This window comes from Asterias amurensis, chromosome 16 (assembly GCF_032118995.1).
Source record: "Asterias amurensis chromosome 16, ASM3211899v1".
Taxonomy (NCBI): domain Eukaryota; kingdom Metazoa; phylum Echinodermata; class Asteroidea; order Forcipulatida; family Asteriidae; genus Asterias; species Asterias amurensis.
Window position 1 is genome coordinate 11,919,074 of NC_092663.1, and position 22,054 is coordinate 11,941,127.

General features: G+C 37.8%; 1 protein-coding gene across 2 annotated transcripts in view; it reads right to left on the reverse strand.

The window, feature by feature from the left end:
• Positions 1 to 22,054, reverse strand: part of LOC139949100 (uncharacterized) — a 101,196-nt gene that overhangs the window by 33,298 nt on the left and 45,844 nt on the right. Inside the window, exon 1 of one of the 2 annotated variants that reach the window (XM_071947507.1) lies at positions 5,834 to 6,093. The exons of the other annotated variant lie outside the window; for it this stretch is intronic. The gene's annotated coding sequence lies outside the window, so the exon portion shown is untranslated. Of the gene's footprint in view, positions 1 to 5,833; positions 6,094 to 22,054 lie in introns of those variants that run through there. 2 annotated transcript variants of the gene reach the window in all.

A 22,054-nucleotide genomic window follows, 5' to 3' on the forward strand; every position in this document is an offset into this window, starting at 1 on the left:
AGCGAGAGAGCCTGGTGAAATATACACACAGGACGAACAGAAGTCAATGCAGTCAAGCACTTAACTTTCTAATTGACAAGATTATCCAATGTAATACCCCAATAATACTAGATATCATTGGTGAAGCTATTAAGATCCCTTAATGAACCCCCGTGTCGTTGGAAATGACACAAGAAATTAAGCTTAATCCTCTACCCTAATGAGATTCTGGATAACCTCCTAAAACAGGGTGTTTTTCTCAAAGGACTGTATTAGAGAATGAGCGATCATGTTTGAATCAAATGCCACTTTGCAACATGGTGCTTTGTTAATTGAACTCGCACACTCTTGTTAGGAAATAACGTCAACACATCTACAATTTGATTGATCTTTTATGTCAATAGAAACGCTTGACGCAGTTTGATCGAAGGTTGAATTTAATTATAAGATTTCGCGCCAAAAGGGAAGAATTACACCGTTACCCAACGACAGTGTTTACTGGGCACGTTTCTGTAATCGTATTCACTCCATACGGGTCGCAGATCCGTTGTTTTTCATTTTGGAAAGATTGATTTGAACAACTGCCGTAGACGTCAAGTTTCCAAAAATCTACATAAGAATCTCCTCTGTGCAGCAAAACGCAACCAAAACACTGACCAAAAGGCAGGCTGTATCCTTTGAATCCAACCAGTTCCTAAGAAACGTAACCATAAAATAACCCATATACAAGAAAAACAACATCATTAAAGAACAACAGCATCAACAACGTCATCATCAACAACATCAACAACATCAACAACGTCATCATCAACAACATCAACAACATCAACGCGTCATCATCAACAACATCAACAACGTCATCATCAACTACATCAACATCAACAACGTCATCATCAACAACATCAACAATATCAACAGCAACAACTTTAAGTGTTGTTCTGTTATGCGATCTTAACAAGACTGCATGAACCTTACAAAACTATATATCTTGAAAAATTGTATCAATTGGGCGCCAATTTGTTTCATCGGGTACATCGGCTCACTAAAATATGTTTACAAAAAAATCTTTAGAAATTAAAAACAAAACGGTAATAAATGATTCCACATAGTTCAGATCACTTTTTGTCGTAATAAAACAATTAATGTAAACCACAAGGGAAACTGACTGGCTACACGGCAGTCAACGGTTTTATGGTTTCTGACTGGCACCCCCGAACAAAGATATTGACAAAATAGGGACACCGCCAATATAGGGCTAGATAGCTCAGTTGGTAGAGCGCCGGCACGTTAATCCGGAGGTCGTTGGTTCGAATCCCACTTTAGTCAATACTTTGTTCAACCTCAAAAATCAAAACAATTATTGCTGAACACTTTAATGTTTTGCTGCGAGGAGGAACACGGTGTGTTTATCAGCTGCAGGAACAATCGTTTAAAGGAATGAAATCTAGCATGAAACCTAATAATACGGAAACCTATTCCTGCCTACAAGGGTTGTCAAGTGAAATGATGTGTTTGGGAATCTGAAATAGATCACACACCCTCTAGTAAGCTAGAGTGCCCGTTAAAAGATCAAAGGCCCGGCTGATCCATTTTGTCAAAAGTGCCTGCGATTCTCAAGGTTTTCATTAGAAAGAGTCAAGTGACTGAAAAGGTTTTCGCTGGGTATGTTCCTCTCATTATTTTGGATGAAGCTTATTTTGAAATTAGATTTCTACACAACATTTTTCAAAAGGTGACGAGTGTTTACAAAGCCTACATTCTTACAATGAGTGAAACTTCACACAACAGCTGCCATATTAACATTACGGTTTTTTTTTTTCAGTTAAAGTAGTGCTAGACTTATCAGTGTTTTTTTTTTTATATTTGAGTATGTCCGACGCAAGGGTGAAGGTTTCTTTAACGTCGGCAAATTCAACTCAATTTAACTTGTTGTACTTCTTGTCTACTTCTGGTCTTCTGGTCTCCTTTCCTCATTTGTTTTCTTTTTTTCCCATTTTTTTAAGAACACTTCATTGAAATTTGACTACTTGTATCAGTTGTTTTGTTGGGGACAGAAAGAGTCTCCTAATACCGTGACTACAGCGGCACTAGGTCCGGAGGCATCATCACGCCTGCAAACTCTCATGTAGAATCATGGCGCTGTTTGATGGCACAAACACAGTGCGTCGGCTGTGATTTACTGGACTGTTAAGTTTTTGTGCAACTTTCACTTTCGAATAATGAATTGTACAGTGCTTTCTCTTTACTCTCTTGACTCTTTTTTTGTCCTATCTTTATGATTTTATTTTGTGGAGTAACTGTGAATTCGCCACAGGAGAACTTCTGTAAACTTAATTTCTGTGTTGTAACCACTCTGTAGACTTTCCTTTGATATACACACACACCCGGCTTGTGGGGTCTTGCTAATTTTGTTCTGTTTTTCCCTTTTCGCAATAATTCCCTTATGGGGTGAAGGTTGAACAAAACTTCCCTTGTGGGGTAAATTGTTCCATTGTAAAAAGACCCCAAAACAAGGGAACTCCTGTATGATCACAATTCGGTGTTACAACCATTCTGTGGACATTTCCTTGTTCTATACACTTGAGGAAAATCAAATTCTTCAACTCCGTAACAAAACACTGTGTGGTTGAGTGTAAGTCCACATGGTGTTTCAAGTCCCTTCATGTTGACCTCTTTTGTTCCCCGCTCTAGACTTCGTGTATGAAGCGTTAAAACCCCCTTACGAATGAGGTGTGTTGGTTCATGCTATTGCTCCATTCCTTTATATAGTTCCCTTAATCGCCATGTCAACTCTTTGTCGACAAAGGTGGACCCTATTGTCTTTCTTTATGGTGAATGTATTGTCTTTTTTGTTATAAGTCATTAATTTGAACGCCACAACAAGTACCAAGTACAACTCAACTCTTTCCTCATCCCTCGCAGGAGCATTTGTATCCATATTGATTCATATTGTGGTCTCCTAACAAGCATTCTCAGTGGAGTGTGCACGTACAGCGGATTAATAGGTGCGAGCTGATGGTCTGAAGGTACTCCCTGGTCACGGATCCACTACCGGTTCGGTCAATATTTTCACAAGTGACAAAAACTTCCGTAACCTCAGAAAATTAATCACAATTTTTACACAATTGGGCAGGGGGGATCAGTTCGTAATTTAATTGACCAATCTCTGCTCTACTCAACTCTGATTTCGCCACCCGTGTTGGTTCGATTGCACGCTCGCAAAAACAGCTTTCCCTGCGCTGCCCACACCATATCCAATGCACGATCACAACTGCGGTTATTACACGCAATACAGCTTCAAAAGGCGCGAATTTATATCACGCTCCGGGTGTAGAAAGGCGAAGCCGAAATTAAATTAAACGAGAGCCGAGTGTGAAACAATGTACTGTATATATCGTATTCGGTCTACACAGATCATGCACAGATCTAGCAAATTCTATAACACACGTCTTCAAGTTGTGCGCAGGCGATGAAATTCATTCTTCGAGTGGGGATTCTGAAAGCGACGAAAAGCTATACGTGACGTAATGCTACCCGTTGCTAAGGATATGTGCAATTGTTTTTTTCGCCAAGAATTGTATTGTTTTTCTTTGCTATGACATGCACGTTTTTTGTTCATGACCAAGGCGGCTAAAGCGCCCCGTGTGTCTGCCGCCTGAGGCGACGTGTGCCCGCGCACGGCGAGCGGGTTTGACAGGGTGTTGACAGTAGAACGACAGGCTATAGGGTCTTATGCGAACATAGAACACATGGGGTCGATTGGACACATTATTATCACACACGATAATCCTCATGGAATCAGGAATCAGATAATGGTTTGAGCACTATTTGTTTTAATTTACTGCATTTTGAAAGGTGTTGGTATCCACGATGCATATAGCGGTCTCAGCGCCTATACGCGCCTATCCGCTTGTGATCAATAACCCACACATCACCAATTTCGTTTTACAACATTGGGCTGCATAGACCTTCATCATGGTGCAGCCATCTTTAATTTATCCCATTGAAATCAATATAACCAAACCGAGGCTGGAAAAACAAAATAGTCTGGTTCCTATTAGCCAAGTTATTGTTAGCATGAATTATTGTTATTCGATACGAGGAACATGACCAAGATGGAGGCAGACACCAAACTTCGTAATCAAAACTTTGCTAACTGTACAGTCACTTTCATCTTTAAAAAAATTCAAAGTATTTCAATAATTCATCTTGTAAGTCATCGAAATTGTTACCAAAGCTATTAAAACAAAAACAACCTTGAAATTCCCAGAGTATATTCTTCATTTATTTTACTCATCAGCACAAATTTGAAAGCAATGAAATTAAAAAAAAACATTAATATACGGAAATTCAATTCTAGATTTCCTGATTAAATACATCGGGGATCTGAATGAATATCAAGTTGTTCTTAATGAAATCATTTCAATGCATAATATAACGGTTGTTGTTGCTGTAATCACCAAACGCATGCTTGTGCAGAACAAAATACATTACAAACGTGATTATACATAACATCAAGAAACTCAACAGATTTGCATCGACTGCAAATGTTGAAACAAAATATCAATATATAATCGAATTATTGTGTTGGAATCCAGTAAGCGAAACAGTAATCATATAAATGCATACAGAGATGATATTCGATGCTTACAGGGAATGTACCGTTTGGTTATCACTCTCAAATTAAGTGGCAAAGTTTGATAAGAAGCCTGTGCAGCAGCTTTCGATAGTATTGAGCATTTTGAGAAATAATTCACTTCGAAGTATTGACACAGTGGTTGTAAAAAAAAAAAAAAAAAAAAGGTTTGTATGCCCTAAAATTTGAATCTGAGAAGCGTTTCTGTCAGTAATACTATCAATTCCTATATAGGTATGGTTCTTCCTGCGTTGATATTTCGCTCCGGATGTTCGGCATTATCTATTTTTTTAAAAACGCGACCATTATACATCTGCAATAAATCAACGATTAAAACAATCGAACGGTTCCAAAAACCGAAAGTAAAATTTGCCTCGATTTTTTTAAAAGTAATACAAAAGCTTATGACCAGCTTCATACAAACGGTCGTTTGGCTATAGGTTGGGGATTTCGTCATAGTTTGCCCATCGGTTCCGATGTACACAAGTATTCCAGTGACAAGTTATATATTATGGATTCTGAAAATGGAGAATGAATTATAAAAACTGTTTCAAAAAGTCTAACAAATTCCCTCATACGACAATAATGAAAACGTACCTTTCTTATTCGGTGGCTAACAAAATATTTAGAAACATCTTTGTGTCGTCAGAAACTGTTGCCAGTGTAAAATTAACTATTTCTAAACCTAAACGACCCGAAAGAGAAATTATCACAAAATAAATCCTTAAAAAATCGATTTGGGTAATCCTAATTTTATATAAAAAATGTCAAATTGTTTTCGAATGATCCATGACGATACTATCATCGAAAATCCGTTCAAAGTCCTTTGATCATTTTGAGGTGCACCGCATGACCTTAGTTCTTCAACCGCATCAATCAACAACATTTTAGTAGAATTTGATAGCATATAGAACTATGCTTGCTTGAGATAAATTAAAGACTGACAAGATGTTAAAAATGTATTGATGTCTAAAAGTGTTGTAAGTTTCGAACATAATTATAGTCGAATTGATTCAATATTTTACCACCATATGCTATTGAACTTGATATCCATAAGCAGTTGAATTCGAATTTGAACTGAATTTACAACTCCACTTTCCAAATACATCAATCAAAGACAACATAGTAGCCCATGTTGATGCGGTTGCAATTACACAACATAAACCCTACATTTCATGTTCCGTCAAAAATACGACCGGACCAAAAACACGCGCTTACCTGTTTGAGTCTTGTCTGCGGATGTGTACCCAATCGGCTCTAGGTTCGACCAGCGAGTTAGAAGCCTCGTTTGTTAGTAAACTTCAGTTACCAGTACACGGTGTGTAAATCACTGTTCTGTGTTCACACTAGATGGTTGCTAAGTCTTTGCTTCTCATGACATCGTTCACCGCCACAAATATGACCAAAAACAACCACTGATTTACTGCATTTCAAACACCAATAATTTCGAAGCTCTTAGTACTGTGTGTCTGACGAGTCCAATACGAGATGAGTCCTCTTTATATAGAAGCAGAGAGTAGATTTATGTTGCTGACTAATTAACAACCCCTTGCAAGAAACCACGTTGAGATGCCTAGGTCAAATAATGCGTGTCTGGTTTCCCGCCGTCGTCTTACGGGTTGATTTATAGGGTTTCATCGGTCACCTAACTATCACCGGCAGCACTTACTGAGCCCGTAGGTTGAGACGTCTATACACGTCATCGTTTTATAGTTACCTCCAATATTTCAAGGTGACTAAAGTTTCATTTGTTTTTCACAACACTACAATTATATTTATCAGAGTGCGGATCTGCGGTCACGTATTAAATTCTACCTTGTATGTATAATTGAACAGCGTACTTTGATATAGCAGTGAGGCTTTGATGTTAATTTCTATCATTTCCAAGAACACTTCATGACTTAAACATTTTCTATATATCTGACATAAAGGCAGTGGACACTATTGGTAATTACTCAAAATATTTATTACAATAAAACCTTACTTGGTAACGTGTAATGGGGAGAGGTTGATAGTATAAAACATCATGAGAAACGGCTCCCTCATGAAGTGACGTAGTTTTTCGAGAAAGAAGTAATTTTCCACGATTTTTATTTCGAAACCTCAGATCTAGAATTTTGTGCCTCGAGATCAAGCATCTGAAAGCACACAACTTCGTGCGGCAAGGGTGTTATTTTCTTTAATAGTTATCTAGCAACTCCAATCGACGACCAATCGAGCTCAAATTTTCACAGGTTTGCTATTTTATGTTGAGATACACCAAGTGAAAAGACTCATGGTGTTTGACAATTACCAAAGGTGGCCAGTGTCTTTAAACATTTTCTACATATCTGACTTAAAATGAATCAACACGTCCTCATTTCACGATAAATTTATAATAATCATTATTATTTTTTATTGTTTTGAAAACTGATTTATGTTTTTTAATAATTTGAAATTGATATGCCTAGTTTTATAATGTCAACGAATGCCAAAGTAGGCATAATAAGCGTCAGCCGAGTCTGCTATTTTGTTTTATACTGTAAAGAGTAACTTTTTGAACAATTTGTCTAAAAGGCAATGAGTACCTTTGGTTTTCGGAACCGTTCAGTTGTTTTTATCCTATAGAAATGTATTTGTATACAATAAAAATTAATATGTGAAAATTTCATTTCAAAAGGTTGTAGCGGTTTTGAGATATCGTCGAAACTCCGAAGTGAATATTATGTCCACGCAGGAAGAATAATCCCTATAGGAGTACAAGATCTCAGAAGCGTTACCGCGGTAACGCTTCTTATATTCAATTTTGGGGGATACAAGGGGGATTTATTTTACTATTGCCTTAGTACTTCGAAGAGAAATGTTTCTCAAATGCATTTAACTATCCAAAGCTGCTCTACTTCTAACCGCATTTACATTGAATTCCATTACCAAACGTACACAGACCCGAAAAGAGCAATTCAAGAGAACTATAGAAAAGGAACAAGAGTTGCTTACAATTTGAAGACAATGAATGCTTAAAAGGAACAATAAAACACAATAGTTCACAGATTCACACATAGCTTACATGATTTAAAGTAAGGAATGGTAGAAAGGGTTCCTTAAAATTATTTATGCCTAAAATGCTATCGTTTCTAGAAAGTGATATTACATTATTTTTTTATCACGCGTGATAATAAACTCGATGTTTGAGAAACAGAAAACACATATTATGGTCTCTTTTTACTATTTTCTCGTGACCTCGATAACCAATTGAGTTCAAATTTGTTCCAAGTGTATTTCATGCGTATGGTTAGTCACACGATACATAGACTTTGTTTGCGACTGTTTTGTCAACTCTACAAATCATGTTAATACATGTACACATAAGATGGTTGCTCATTTTTGTATCCTTAAATTTGTTCGTTGCAAAAAGCTCTTCCCTAGCTAAAGACTATTGCTGCTCCTCTGGAAACTCATGACTTTGCTACTTTTTGGTCAAGTTACAGGTTGATAATCTGACATATAGTAACATGAAATGGGTTAATATCATCTATAGTCTAGTTGACTCAGTGTTGACTAACGGAACCCGTGTACTCCTCCTACGTGAACTGTGATACACGACTCTTCTTAAGTGAGTTAGGGCACTGACTACTACAGAGTTACAGCAGATATGTAACTTGACCATAACCGCTAATAGCTTATGGTAACTCGGTTACTACCATTTAAACCAAACCCAATCAGGTCACTTAAACCACTTAAAAGCCTCACAGCAGTACTCATGTTCGGGTAAAAACTGTTCTTAAATTTCTGCAGTGATGTTGGTTGTTATAGTTCGTTATTTAAGAGGTTCTTTGTTTATCGTGCCAAAATGAAGTTCGTTAATCCGAAGAGACCACAGCTGAGCGTCTCGATGCGTGGACACGTTTGGTAATTACTCCAAATAATTATTAGCGTTAAACTTTACTTGGTAACAAGCGATGGAGAGCTGTTGAATAGTATAAAACATTGTGAGAAACAACTCTCTCTGAAGTAATGTAGTTTTCGAGAAAGAAGTAATTTTCCACTAAAGTATTAAATTTGATTTCGAGCCCTCAGATTTTAATTTCGAGGTCCCGAAATCAAGCATCTGAAATCACTTCAACTTCGTGTGACAGGGGTGTTTTTTCTTGCTTTATTATTTCGCAACTTCGGCAACCAATTGAGTTCATATGATGAGATACACCAAGTGAGAAGAATGGTCTTTGACAATTACCAATTAGTGTCCAGTGTCTTTTAATTTCTTCAGCAATGTTGTAATAGTTCGGTACAGTGGTTCTTTGTTCATCGTGCTCAATGAAGTTTGTATCTGATGAGGCCATAGCTGAGTGTCTTGATGCGTGGGAAGCTTCCCATTGTACGGATCGTAGTACTTACGTCTATTGTTTTGTCATTACAAACATTGTATATTATGATTTGAGACATTGCATGGTGATGAGGTATCAATATATATATTTGGTTTGCGGTAACACCATGTGTGTATCTACTTGCCAGAAGAATTTCTTCTTCTATATTTTACTACCGCGGAGTAGATTGATATAAGGATTTGTTAGGGAGACTTCTCAGTTTTGAAAAGAAGTTTACTGTGTGCGGCACCTTAATGTAGCCCGAGCCCCAAATGTAGCCTGACCTAAATGTAGCCCCAAACATGTACCTAGATGTAGCCCGGACCTAAATGTAGCCCCAAACATGTACCTAGATGTAGTCCGGACCTAATGTAGCCCCAAACATGTACCTAGATGTAGCCTGACCTAAATGTAGCCCCAAACATGTACCTAGATGTAGCCCAGACCTAAATGTAGCCCCAAATATGTACCTAGATGTAGCCCGGACCTAAATGTAGCCCCAAACATGTACCTAAATGTAGCCCAGACCTAAATGTAGCCCCAAATATGTACCTAGATGTAGCCCGGACCTAAATGTAGCCCCAAACATGTACCTAAATGTAGCCCAGACCTAAATGTAGCCCCAAATATGTACCTAGATGTAGTCCGGACCTAAATGTAGCCCCAAACATGTACCTAAATGTAGCCCAGACCTAAATGTAGCCCCAAATATGTACCTAGATGTAGTCCGGACCTAAATGTAGCCCCAAACATGTACCTAGATGTAGCCCGGACCTAAATGTAGCCCCAAACATGCACCTAAATGCAGCCCGGACCTAAATGTAGCCCCAAACATGTACCTAGATGTAGGCTCGGGCTACCTTTAGGTGCTGCACAGTCCTGTCTAAACTATTACCTAAAGAACAAACTCTACCTGGCAAGTAGATACACACATGGCGTTACCACAAACCATATATATATATAGGGCTAGAAAGCTCAGTTGGTAGAGCGCCGGCACGTTAAACCGGAAGTCGTTGATTCAAATCCCGCTCTAGTAAATTTTTCTTTGTTCAGCCCAAAATCATTTTAAAATGTACCCAGTCAGTTTCCCTTGTGGTTTATCATTTGATACACATGTATTTATATATATATATGTTTACAAACATGTTATTCTGCCTTATGTTGTTGCGTAATACGTGATTTCCCTGAACAGTCTTTAAGATAAAACAGCGCACACATCTGACTCAAAATCATCCAGTTATGTTTTTCCTAAACTTGATACCTACTCTATATCAATCATTTCCGGATATAAGCAGTGACTCTACTTTGGAAGATGGAAATCACATAAATTCAGTTGGAATAAATGAATAGGAATGTATAGTTTGGACGAGGTTATTGTCACGATCTTGTGATGCTCTCGCGCACCAAGGAAACCCCCAAGGTCGGTCAAACAAGAGGGTACAATTGTCTTTTCTGGAGAATCCCGAAATTATTGTTGTATGTGTTGTGAAAGCACGTTTTGACTGAGCACCGTTTAAAAGGATTCAAATTGAATCACGGCGGTTAGGGAAATCAAGGCTGTGTTTTGTCATAACAAAAACAGAAATGCCCGAAACTCAATAACAAATAAAGGGATAATGATATTCAACATCAGACATTCTTATACACTCTGTTTATACACTGGAGCAGAGCTGTGTATTAAAGGAGTTTCGACAACTCGCGATTGGAGGCCATCTTTTGATTAAAGAAAATGCACTACAAAATAACAATGTACAAAACCGCATCTAGTCACATAGGATGCCAGACCAGACTGCACATTGGGGTGATGGACCTTTATTGTGTATAAAGAAGCTGATTGAAACAGACAGCCGATTGTTAGTGAGACACTAAATCGTGTTAAAGGCAGTGGACACTATTAGTAATTGTCAAAGACTAACAAATCTGTGAAAATTTGAGCTCAATCAGTAATCGGTGACTTGCGAGATAAAAATGAAAGAAAAAACACCCTTGTCACACGAAGTTGTGCGCGTTTAGATGGTTGATTTCGAGACCTCAAGTTCTAAAACTGAGAGGTCTTGAAATCAAATTTGTGGAAAATTACTTCTTTCTCGGAAACTATGGCACTTCAGAGGGAGCCTTTTCTCACAATGTTTTATACCATCAACCTCTCCCCAATACTCATCACCAAGAAAGGTTTTATGATAATAATTATTTTGAGTAATTACCAACAGTGTCCACTGCCTTTAACAGAAGTGTTAACTAAATTCAACATTTTCTGCAAACTTTCAATAAAATAAAAATACCTAACATATGATTGCTTGCTTGCTTTGTTTCCCCCATGTGAATGTGCGTAACTTCGTAGAAACAGTATCTGTCCTGTTTTGCGTCTATGACTTTACAGTGTTTTCAACCTCGGTTAAAAAAAACTCGGGCTGTGACGTTGCAATAGAAGCGTCTCTAATGTTCGGACCAAAATGGCATCCAGGAAATACGTGGCCATGGCAAACTGCACCCCCCCCCCCCGTCGCACTCGCTAAACTACCAACATTAATTGCACTGTGTACCAACACGCATCCGGTGTCTAAAATCCAAGAGGCTTAATATCTGACTAAGGTAGCTTTAAGAAAATCTTCATTAAGAAAACACAATACTTTAATGATACCATATTTTAATACAATACGTACTAAAGTCCAAAGAGCAGACTATTTGCATCCATGCTTGTTGTCTCAAACGCAAGAGGCTTAAGATGTGACGTAATGTAGCTTTAAGAAAATCCACAACTAATTCTTAAATGATACCATATTGTAATACAATACGTATTAACGACCAAACAGTAGACTATTTCCATCCATGTTTGTTGTCTTAAACGCCAGAGGCTTAAAATGTGATGTGAGGTAGCTGTAAGAAAACCCACAAGCAATACCTAATGATACCATATTAATACAATACGTATTAAAGTAAAACGAGCAGACTATTTTCATCAGTAAATAATATAGCCATTTTAATGGTCAGTGTACCAGTTATTTGTTATACAAATATTATGGTTGTTATTGCTTTATCAAAATATGTATGCCTCTTCTAATTTTCTAATAAAAGATTGCATGGACGGGCTTCCTTCCCGTGTCTCTGCTCAACAGCCAGTAAAAAACTTCAGCAAGATAACATGTTTGAAGACACTGGACATTCTCCTGAAGACGAGCAGAGTATACTGTTCGAAACGTCGAGACCAAACCGCCTCTTTTCAGAGCAACCACTCCTTCAAAAGAGATTTTACTCATGGTTGTACCCGCAAGTTTACTATTCATATTCAAATATGTTAGTGGCAAATTACTTCTTTCTTGAAATCTACGTTACGTCAGAGGGAGCCGTTTCTCACATTGTGTTATACTTTCAAGAGCTCTCCATTGCTCATAAGTACATTTTTATGCTGACATGTATTTTGAGTAATTACCAATGTGTCTAGTGCTTTTAATTTGAGGCATTGCATGGTGAGGTATCAATATATAGTTGGTTTGTGGTAACACCATGTGCACTGTAAAAAAAACGACGTGTCTTGTTATTAACACAACATCGTGTCTTTGGTCCACACTTATAAATGCATAAACGTGGCTTTGTATAAAATAATAAACACCGCAACACATATTAACGCCAAAAATGCGTTCATAAAGTGTTACCCGAAAGGGGTTTAGAACTCAAGGTGTTAAAACAATAACACTTGTTTTAACAGTGTGTCTAAACTTGTCAGGTAGAGTTGTTTTTAAACAGGTTTAGGAAACAGGTTACCAGCCAACTTTATCACCCCTTTCTGACCTACATCGTAAAGGTTGTTGTTGTCTTATAAAAAAAAGTCTGCTATTTATTCAAAAAGGGCACGGGGTTGATCCGTACCTTTCCTTTATAGCAAACAATGCACGAGTGGCAAGTCCACCCATGTGTCAGTTGCTGATGTCTAAACGTGATGTGCAATGGTGTAGTGATGCCGTTACACAATGACTAATCTAATAGAAATAGCGCCGTGGTTTGTACATCTATAGTCTCGCAATGCAGCAGTTGTGCTATTTTCTTAGAAGACTAAAAAATATTGTGTGTTCGAGACATTTTCAGCATTCCTTATGGTTGTATTACTTAATACATGTATTTCACGGGGATTCTCGTGGTGTCATTGTAAGAAGCTGTGTAAAAACATGGGTGCCAATACTGTTATCTTGTTGAACAAAAGGCTTAACACAATTCATGCTACTGATCAACGTGGGTTTTCTTTCTCTTTCTCTTTCGATGTAAAACACATTTTTTATAACATTTTTTCCCCCACCTCCTACTGGTTTAACACGACCAATAATTCGTTTACAAACATAATTCCGAATCAGTGTCCGTCTCCTGCCTCGCTCTCGTTAAATAAACTGCCCGAGTTTGCCTTGACAAACTTAGGGCGATTATACCGTGATGGCAGTGGCAATGGGAAAATTAAACGTTGATTTTCGACAATTTATTTGGTTTTTTTTTTTATTGCATTTATTTTATTGCAAAGGGCCTACCCATCCAATCGCACAGGTACCAAAATACAAGTTTCGCGCCAAACAGAATGAAGCAGTTTTTAAAACGGCATGATGTGCAGAAACAATTCATTAAGTTGAAAATGAGTTTTGACAGGTAATATGAAACATATGGGTTATTCGGTCGTACGAAGCACGCACTAAAATATGAGTCCATGATTGAAAACCGTCAGCATATGCATATGACAGAACTGAACAAAACGAAACTACAGAAATAAAAATGTTACAGCTAGACTTTAAGTCTTTTCCCGGTAGAACTCGGCAAGGGAACTTAGTTAAATCCCAGAGGTTGGAAAACCACTACAAAATCAAGCATTTCATCAATGATGGGCTTCGCAAGCTGGGGGAGGTTTAGCGATGGTTTAGCAACAGAATCCATATTGAACCTAGGTATCGCATAACATTGACATAACAGGGATGTATTAATTGTAAAAATGGCTTTAGATTCAGATTGATTTATCATTTGCATGGACTCAACAACAGATCAACAGCTTGCTGAGACCATAACACGTGATGATGTTTTGATATTTTGAACACTGATTCTTATGTAAGGAGTGATTGGTTCAAATGATAAATAGTATTTAATAGATGTTAAATTTTCAACGGGGATAAAGAATGTTCATTTTGGCCTGTGATTTTTGTTCAAAGAACTCGGGTTATAAGTATCCGAGATGTGTATGGGTAAAACCCAAATGAATATTCTATGATTGTTATCTAAAAAGGAATCAGATATGTGATTCAGTGTGTGGTTCGATTCTTCAATGGAGTAGGACTGGATGGCTTTGGTTAACCGACAAGAGATACATCGCCAGTAAGCCAAAATTGTTTACAAAAGGTTGAGATAAAAAAAGAGAAGTCTAGTGCACCTGATTTGAAATTAATATTGGGAGGGGGGGGGGGTTCGGAAGAAAACGAAACCCAATCAAGTTCCACTGCGTGTTTGCAAATCAGAAGTTGCGCAATTGAAAAATTTGCAATCGTTGTTAAGCAAATTGAGAGGTGAGTTTCAGAATGAACAAGTGATGGATTGGTTGGGTGGGTTCAAGGCCGCCATGTTCGGTCATTTACCGTCAACATCCAAGATGACGTCATTCATACTTAATTTGGATACCTATCACGAAACAGTTGTGAAATTGTACCACAACCCATGATTATACACAACTTAGACGGTCATTGGACTATAGTTCCAGAAGCACACTTTATACAAATTGTACTTGGGGTATTTGACGGTATGTCATCTGTACCCAATATATAGTTGGTTTTCGGTAACAGCATGTGTGTATCTACTTGCCAGGTAGAGTTTGTTCTTTAGAGAAATGTCTTGCTATACATTTTACTGAGTAGTAGAAGTGGATTTATCGGATGTTCGGGAGATTCGGGCTGGTCGTTCTAACTTCTGTTAGAAGTAGCTCTTGAAATACCGTTACAAAGGGTCTCTTCCATATTGGGCCGAGCTATACTCTAAGTTAGAACCACACAGATGAGATGAGAACCAATATCTTCAAACTCTGCAAGTTTAATGTGGAGCCGGTACAATGTACTTTAGAGGAAAGTCTCTAAGCGCGAAATGTGAGATGGTGGTACCGTTGGTTTGCGGTAACACCATGCATTTTTATCTATTTGCCAGGTAGGGTTTGTTCTTTAGAATTGCCTTGCTATATCTACTCTATTTTTATAATCTCGTTTAGTATATTTGCTGGTTTTTGATGTTTGAATGTTTTTTTATATTGTAAACCTAAACACAATTCAGCCTTTTGGCTGCTACGTTTGATTTTTAATAAACCAATAATAATAATAATAATAATTAAAAAAAAAATATATGTTCTACCAAGTATAGTACTTGTGCGGAGTAGATTGATCAGATTGTTCGAGATACTTCACAATTCTGAACACAGTTCTGAAAAGAACTGTCGTCCTACCTTGGCTGGAGGTTTAGAATAGTGGCTGGGACTACTGTTTTAGCTTATATGATCGTCATTAAATGCACCGCCGCGGAGTGAGTTCTAAAAATTAGTCTCATCTGTACTCATTTCTTGATGTCTTTCTTGCAACTAGAATCATTGACTTTTGATGTGTCATAGGCAGCTGTTTCAAACTCTATATAAACACACTGTCCTGTGCAGGTTTGTTGCCATTTCGTGATTGTTTTCTTGGCCTTGTCTTCTTGTTTACGCTCATTTTTCTTACTGGCCTTCAGTTGACTCATTTACAGATCCAGTGCAATAGTTTCTTGAAGTTGTCTTCAGGTTGTTATAATGGATATACTGTCCGGTGTCATACTTTACGCCAGCATTGAGACAAATAAATGTTATTAACAATGAAGGGTGAGTTAACCAGTGACGGTGCAGCCCTCACCCCTAAGTCACCACTTCCACCCCATTGCACCCCAATACAATTTATTTAAAACAATTAATAACAAATTGGATTTTGGGGCTTTGTCGTTTATTTCTTTTATCAAGTTAACAAACAAAAAAACTTTGTTAAAAGTGTTTAATCAACTTTGCCAAATAAAACCACCTCTACCGTTATTGTCTGACTAATAGGCCAAGCGTTGTCAGCTTATAAATAAAGAAATATATGCAGCGGAGATGTGGTTAACATTAATTTTAATATTTGAATTTAGAAAAAGAGAAAAAAACATCAGTTAAAGAATTAAATCATGAGATACGAATTACTAAAAAGAGTGTGTACGGGTGAGAATCATGTTGGAGTTCGCTTATGGATAGAAGCGGCTTATGTACAATGTCCTCAAGTTAAATCCCCATGCACATAAGACAACCATACTGATTGATTAAACATCACAGTGAAGGTGGCTCAACACCGCGCAAAGACAATCTCAACGAAGCATCCCGATGTCTCCAAAATGTCGATTGTTGACAATTAATAAACCTAAAAGCACCCAAGTTTACCCAGTACAAACGAACATCAAACACCACTGTTCAGAGGCATTGCCGTATTGTATTTGTAGAAAAGGAGTTTGCACAGTGTACACGTGTAAAGCAAACTGGAATTGATTGAGCCTCAAGAGTCACAAGTGCAAGTGTATTTTGTATAACGTGATTTTTTAAGCTAGCTAACACTAGGGTTATTTTTATGCATGTATGTGTGGTGTGTGTGTCCTTTCTATACGAGGCCTGATGACATAATTTACTCTGATCAGTAAACAACTTGCAAGGCATCATGTTGGGTTAATCAAACGGGAGTGAGCGCATCATTTGAAATATTGGCTTAGACAGCCGGGCGAAAACACAATTACAGTAATAACACTCCTCTTCTGCTTTAAAATTGAAGGTTCTCGAGGGATGTAGAGGTCTGGTTAGGGAGTATGGTAATTGCACTGTGGGGTACCTGCTCAACACGTTATTAACCATGCTTGACCCTTACCGAGGTATCGTCCGAAAGCCCTTACAGTTTGTTTGATATCATGAATATACACTTTCCTTCTTAAATGCATTGTACACTATATGGGTTATCTCAAAATAATTGTTAGCATAAAAACTTACTTCGTAATGAGCAATGGATAGTTGTTGATAGTATATTTTGAGAAACGGCTCCCTCTGAAGTAGCGTAGGTTTTGAGAAAGAGGTAATTTCTCACTCAAATAATAAAACGACTAATCAGATGAGGCCTTTTATTTATGCATCTAAAAACACACAAAGTTATGCAACGAGGGTGTTTTTTCTTTCATTATTCTCTTGTAAATTCGATGACCAATTGAGCACAAAAATGTACACAGATTTGTTATTTTATGCTTACAAATTTTAATACAGTATACCTGAAAGGCAGCGCTTTGATTAATCCGCTGCACCGTGTTAAATATACAGTCACATTCCCAGCTACCAACGATAAAACTGTCTCGAGAAAGAACCCCTTTTCAAATACTTCTAAGGATAACTCTTCCGTGAACACAATTTGTAAATGAGGATCTTTCCGATCCTGGTTGGAGATTCGAAATCAATATAAATCGTTTCAGGATCTGTGCACTGTGGAGAACCAAGTAAACGTTCAGACGTAAAATAACTTGCAGGGGAAAAAAAAACCGACATATTGTAAGTGTGTCCAGTCCGTTTTTAGACGTGGTTTCGTGAGTTGGTCGGCAACGAGTATTAAACACTTGACGGTGGTGCAGTAACCATAGTTTAGTGAAGATAAATTTCTCAAATTTTATTAAAATCGAGCAACCTCTGGTAACTGACCTCGTCAATATATAAAGCCCCCTTTCACACAGAGCAATTATAGCAAGGGTCCCTTGATAAATTATTGCACGGTTGTAACATCGCACAAAATGTACATCGTGTGAAAGGGCAACAATAGTTACTACTGTAATACTGTCCAAGTTCTCTTGCAAAATCTTGTCAAACATTGCTACATTCTACAACCATGCTAAAAGAAGCAAGGGACCCAAGTTAAATTGCTGTCGTGTGAAAAGCACTTAAGACAGGAATACTACTCCAGACCCGTACTGTCTGTTGATGTGTGACATTGAAGGATTAGAAAGTGATATTCCATAGTTGCTTGGTTGACGTTTTAAAGGCACTGGACACGTTTGGTAATTGTCAAAGACCAGTTTTCTCACAAAAACCTTAAAGAATACACTTTATACGACAAAGGTTGAGACAACTTTCCTTTTCATGTTCATGTGGAGTGCTATATTGACATAATTTAGTGTGCAATGCAAACCTAGTGTGCAGTTTAAAGACACTGAAAGTTTGACCTCAATTGGTCGTTGAAGTTGCAAGATAATAATGGAAGAAAAAAAACACCCTTGTCACACGAAGTTGTGTGCCTTTTTAAGCTTGATTTCGAGACCTCTCTAAATCAATTCAAATATTTTACTGAGAAATTACTTCTTTCTCAAAACTATGTTACTTCAGAGGGAGCCGTTTCTCCATTGATCGTTACCAAGTAAAATAGTATTCTAACAATTATTTTGAGATAGTATCAAGTGTCTTTAAGGCAAATTTTGATCTCATAATCCTTTGGTAATTCCGTCTTAGACAATATTTATTCCGCTCAATGGGAATAAGGGAATCAGTTTGGTTACGGGGGAGGTTTGACGACAGGAGTTGCGAGAAAACGGAGATTGATTTCGTTTCCATTTGAAGCTGCTTAAAGGAACACCTTGCCTTGGATCGGACAAGTTGGTATAAGGAAAGCGCTTGTAACCCTTTTTTTATAAAATGCATATGGTTGGAAAGATGTTTTAAAAGTAGAATACAATGATCCACACAAGTTTGCCTCGAAATTGCGTGGTTTTCCATTTACTGTGCGAACTAACACGGTCGGCCATTTATGGGAGTAAAACATTTGACTCCCATAAATGACCGACTGTGTTAGTCGACGAGGTAAAAAGGAAACCGTGCAATTCTGAGGCATGTTTGTGTGGATCATTGTATTCTACTTTTACAACATCTATCTACCCACATGCATTTTGTAAAAAAAACGGTTACAAACGCTTTTCAGATACCAACTCGACCGATCCAAGGCAACGTGTTCCTTTAAAGACATGTGAATGGAATGGACTGAGAATTCGCCATGAGGCAGATCACACTATATGAACGTAACAGGCCTTCTTATAGTGTTTGGAGACTGTGTGGTTTCTTGCAAATGTTAAAAGCCTTAGGCGCGCATTTTGTTTAGAGATGTGTATGCAACAGAGGTGTGCGCCTTTTTGGGGCAAAGTTTCAATACAAATTGTCTGTGTGCATATATAACTGGAACTATGGCACCATCTTCTCCTAAAGATTTGATTTCGCCTTTGTTTCCATCTTAAAAATCAAAAACTTGTCACACTCTTCAAATCACCCCCCAAAAAACCATCATAGCATGGATTTAAAACAAAATTCCGTGAAAGAAATATTGCCTAGCATCTGATTTCTTTCAGGGCAAGCATATTATTATCGGTTAAAAAAATGTTTTAATCAACTCAGGAATGTTTTTTTTTTATTAATGATTGCTCGAGAGAATGCAAAACCGACGGACGCGGTTACAAATCAACATTCTTAAATGCAGTGGACACTATTGGTAATTATTCAAAAAAATTATTAGCATAAAACCTTACTTATTGGTAACGAGTAATGGGGAGATGTTGACAGTATAAAACATTGTGAGAAAGGCTCCCTCTGAAGTAATATAGTTTTCGAGAATGAAGTAATTTTCCACAAATTTGATTTCGAGAGCTCAGAATTAATAATAGTAAAAATTAGATGTTGAGGTCTCAGCATCTGAAAGCACACAACTTCGTGTGACAAGGGTGTTTTTTCTTTCACAGTTATCTCGCAACTTCGACGACCAATTGAGCTCAAGTTTTCACAGGTTTGTTATTTTATGCATATGTTGCGATACACCAAGTGAGAAGACTGGTCTTTGACAATAATACCAATAGTGGCCAGTGTCTTTAAGTATAATTTACGCCAAAGTTGTTATGATTCAAAGATGCTTCTGCAAGAACCAAATCCACCATTCTAAAGTAACGTTGGACTTCAACCTTGTTCAAAGGGGACAATATATGTTTATTTGTTACTTTAAGCAGACATGTTTAAAGTAGCATTATTGTATTCTGTTCTATATTGGTATTTGTCCATCAGATATCGAAACAGTTCTCCAATTAACGAACATCGTATCTGAAAATGTTCGTTCAATAAGTTAAAACTATCAGCCTAAGATCATAAAACACTATTTTGGGTAGACAAAGACCAACATTCCCTGTATAGCCAGGGGATAACATTAAAGGGTTACGATTTTTTTTTCAAACAAATCAAGTAATAATTAAACCACAAGGAAAACTGATTATTGGGAAAGATTTCTTAAAACATCAAGTACTTAGTTCTTTTTATCAGTTGATTTGTTGAGATATTTGAAAACTAAAACTAAAATCATTCCAATACACCGTATCGACTTTAAAATTAATCAACACTTTGCGAAATGCTGTCTTCAACCAGTTGATATCTTGAACATTAAAATCTAAACTCTCCTGAAATTGTATACCGCCAACTTCACAGATAAGTAATGAATGATAATTCGTCACCAAACAAATACATCGACAAGAGAATTTAGCACAGTAGGCCTACCCTAAAAACCTTGGATAAGCACTACATTTTCCCCAAAACAGCCTTCTCGCCTAGTCCGCCGATCCAGTTCACAAATTGAGGTGGGAAATTAAGGGGTTGTAAACTCTATTCCACAGAGAAATGAAGACCGGTTTTGTGCGTTGGACAATTACTGAACGTGTCATTGTTAAGCGATGCGCCAACACTCGTAAATTCACCTGGGGTTTTGGCGCGCAACAAGCTGAACGTAATTGGAGCACGTGCATGAGGCTAGTCATTCATTCACGCACAACTTGCCCGTTTGTAAATCGTCAATCTGATGACGAACCCACGTACATAATAACTACAACAAAATACAAGTTTCTGATTAGACAGAGAGTGGGTCTTGTTACCATTTATACAACGATGGATTAATTCCCCAAGCTGCTTTCTAGAAAATGGTTTCAATGACCTTATGTTTTATTTATGATGCGAGTTTTTGGTAGACGTTTTTGTTTTCACTTCTTTACAATCACTGTTGATTCTACCGGAGCTGAAATGTAGTGTCCCGTACCTTTTAGGTAGTACTACAGGTACGCCTGTCCCAGAAAAGATCTAGTATAAACAAAGAACAAATAAAATGTTGCAATACTCCGAATAACAACATAACAGCATTGCAGCAACCAATACACCTGTAAGGCAGCGCTTTGATTAATCTGCTGCGCCGTGTTTTTGATACATGTTCAGTACCAATAATATCTTTTGGACATTAGGGAATTGGGTTTTAAGCAAAGAAAATTTGCAATGGCTTTACGCTGGTTGAAAAATGGTGTGTTAGAAGTAGTGTTCATTGGATGTCGAAACAGTCGTCTGTCAGCCGATTTCACGAGTCGCTGCAGGATTAATCCATAGGTGCGTTCGTGTAGCTTCCCTTGGTCGACCCCGGTGTGTGGCGGTTTTTTTTTCCAGGACGAACGTGGGTAATTGTCTGCACACGTTTGTCCTAGAAAAAAACACGCCACACACCGCGGTCGACCCAGGGAAGCTAAACGAACGCACACCATATCTTGAGTTGGGACGATTCTAACTCGTCCTAACTATAAAGGATTGTTTAAGTGCGTCCTAACGTCTTTGGTTACGGAACTTAACTCGTCCTAGAGTACTTTGAAGATTAATCCTATACTAGCGGGATGCCGCGCTTCGCGCGGCACCCCGCTAGATGATGAAAATCCTTTACACAAATATAATGTGGGTGAGGGTGTTATCGCCTCTCTCAATATTTATGTATGGCGTCATAATTATAACCCAAAACGAAGCTTTTTTGCACGTCCGCCACTACTTGCAGTGGGTGCGCCCACCTCGTTTTGGGTTAGGCGACGTACCTTATGCGTACTTCTAGAAACTATAAGGCTCCCCCGTGAGCCTTATTGGGGTTTAATATTTTGGGCCTCCTTAACGCTACACGTTTTTCAAATCAGCTTTGGTAGGTGAAACTGACAGTTAGCCAACAATAACTAAAGTTTCTTTTGTACTACA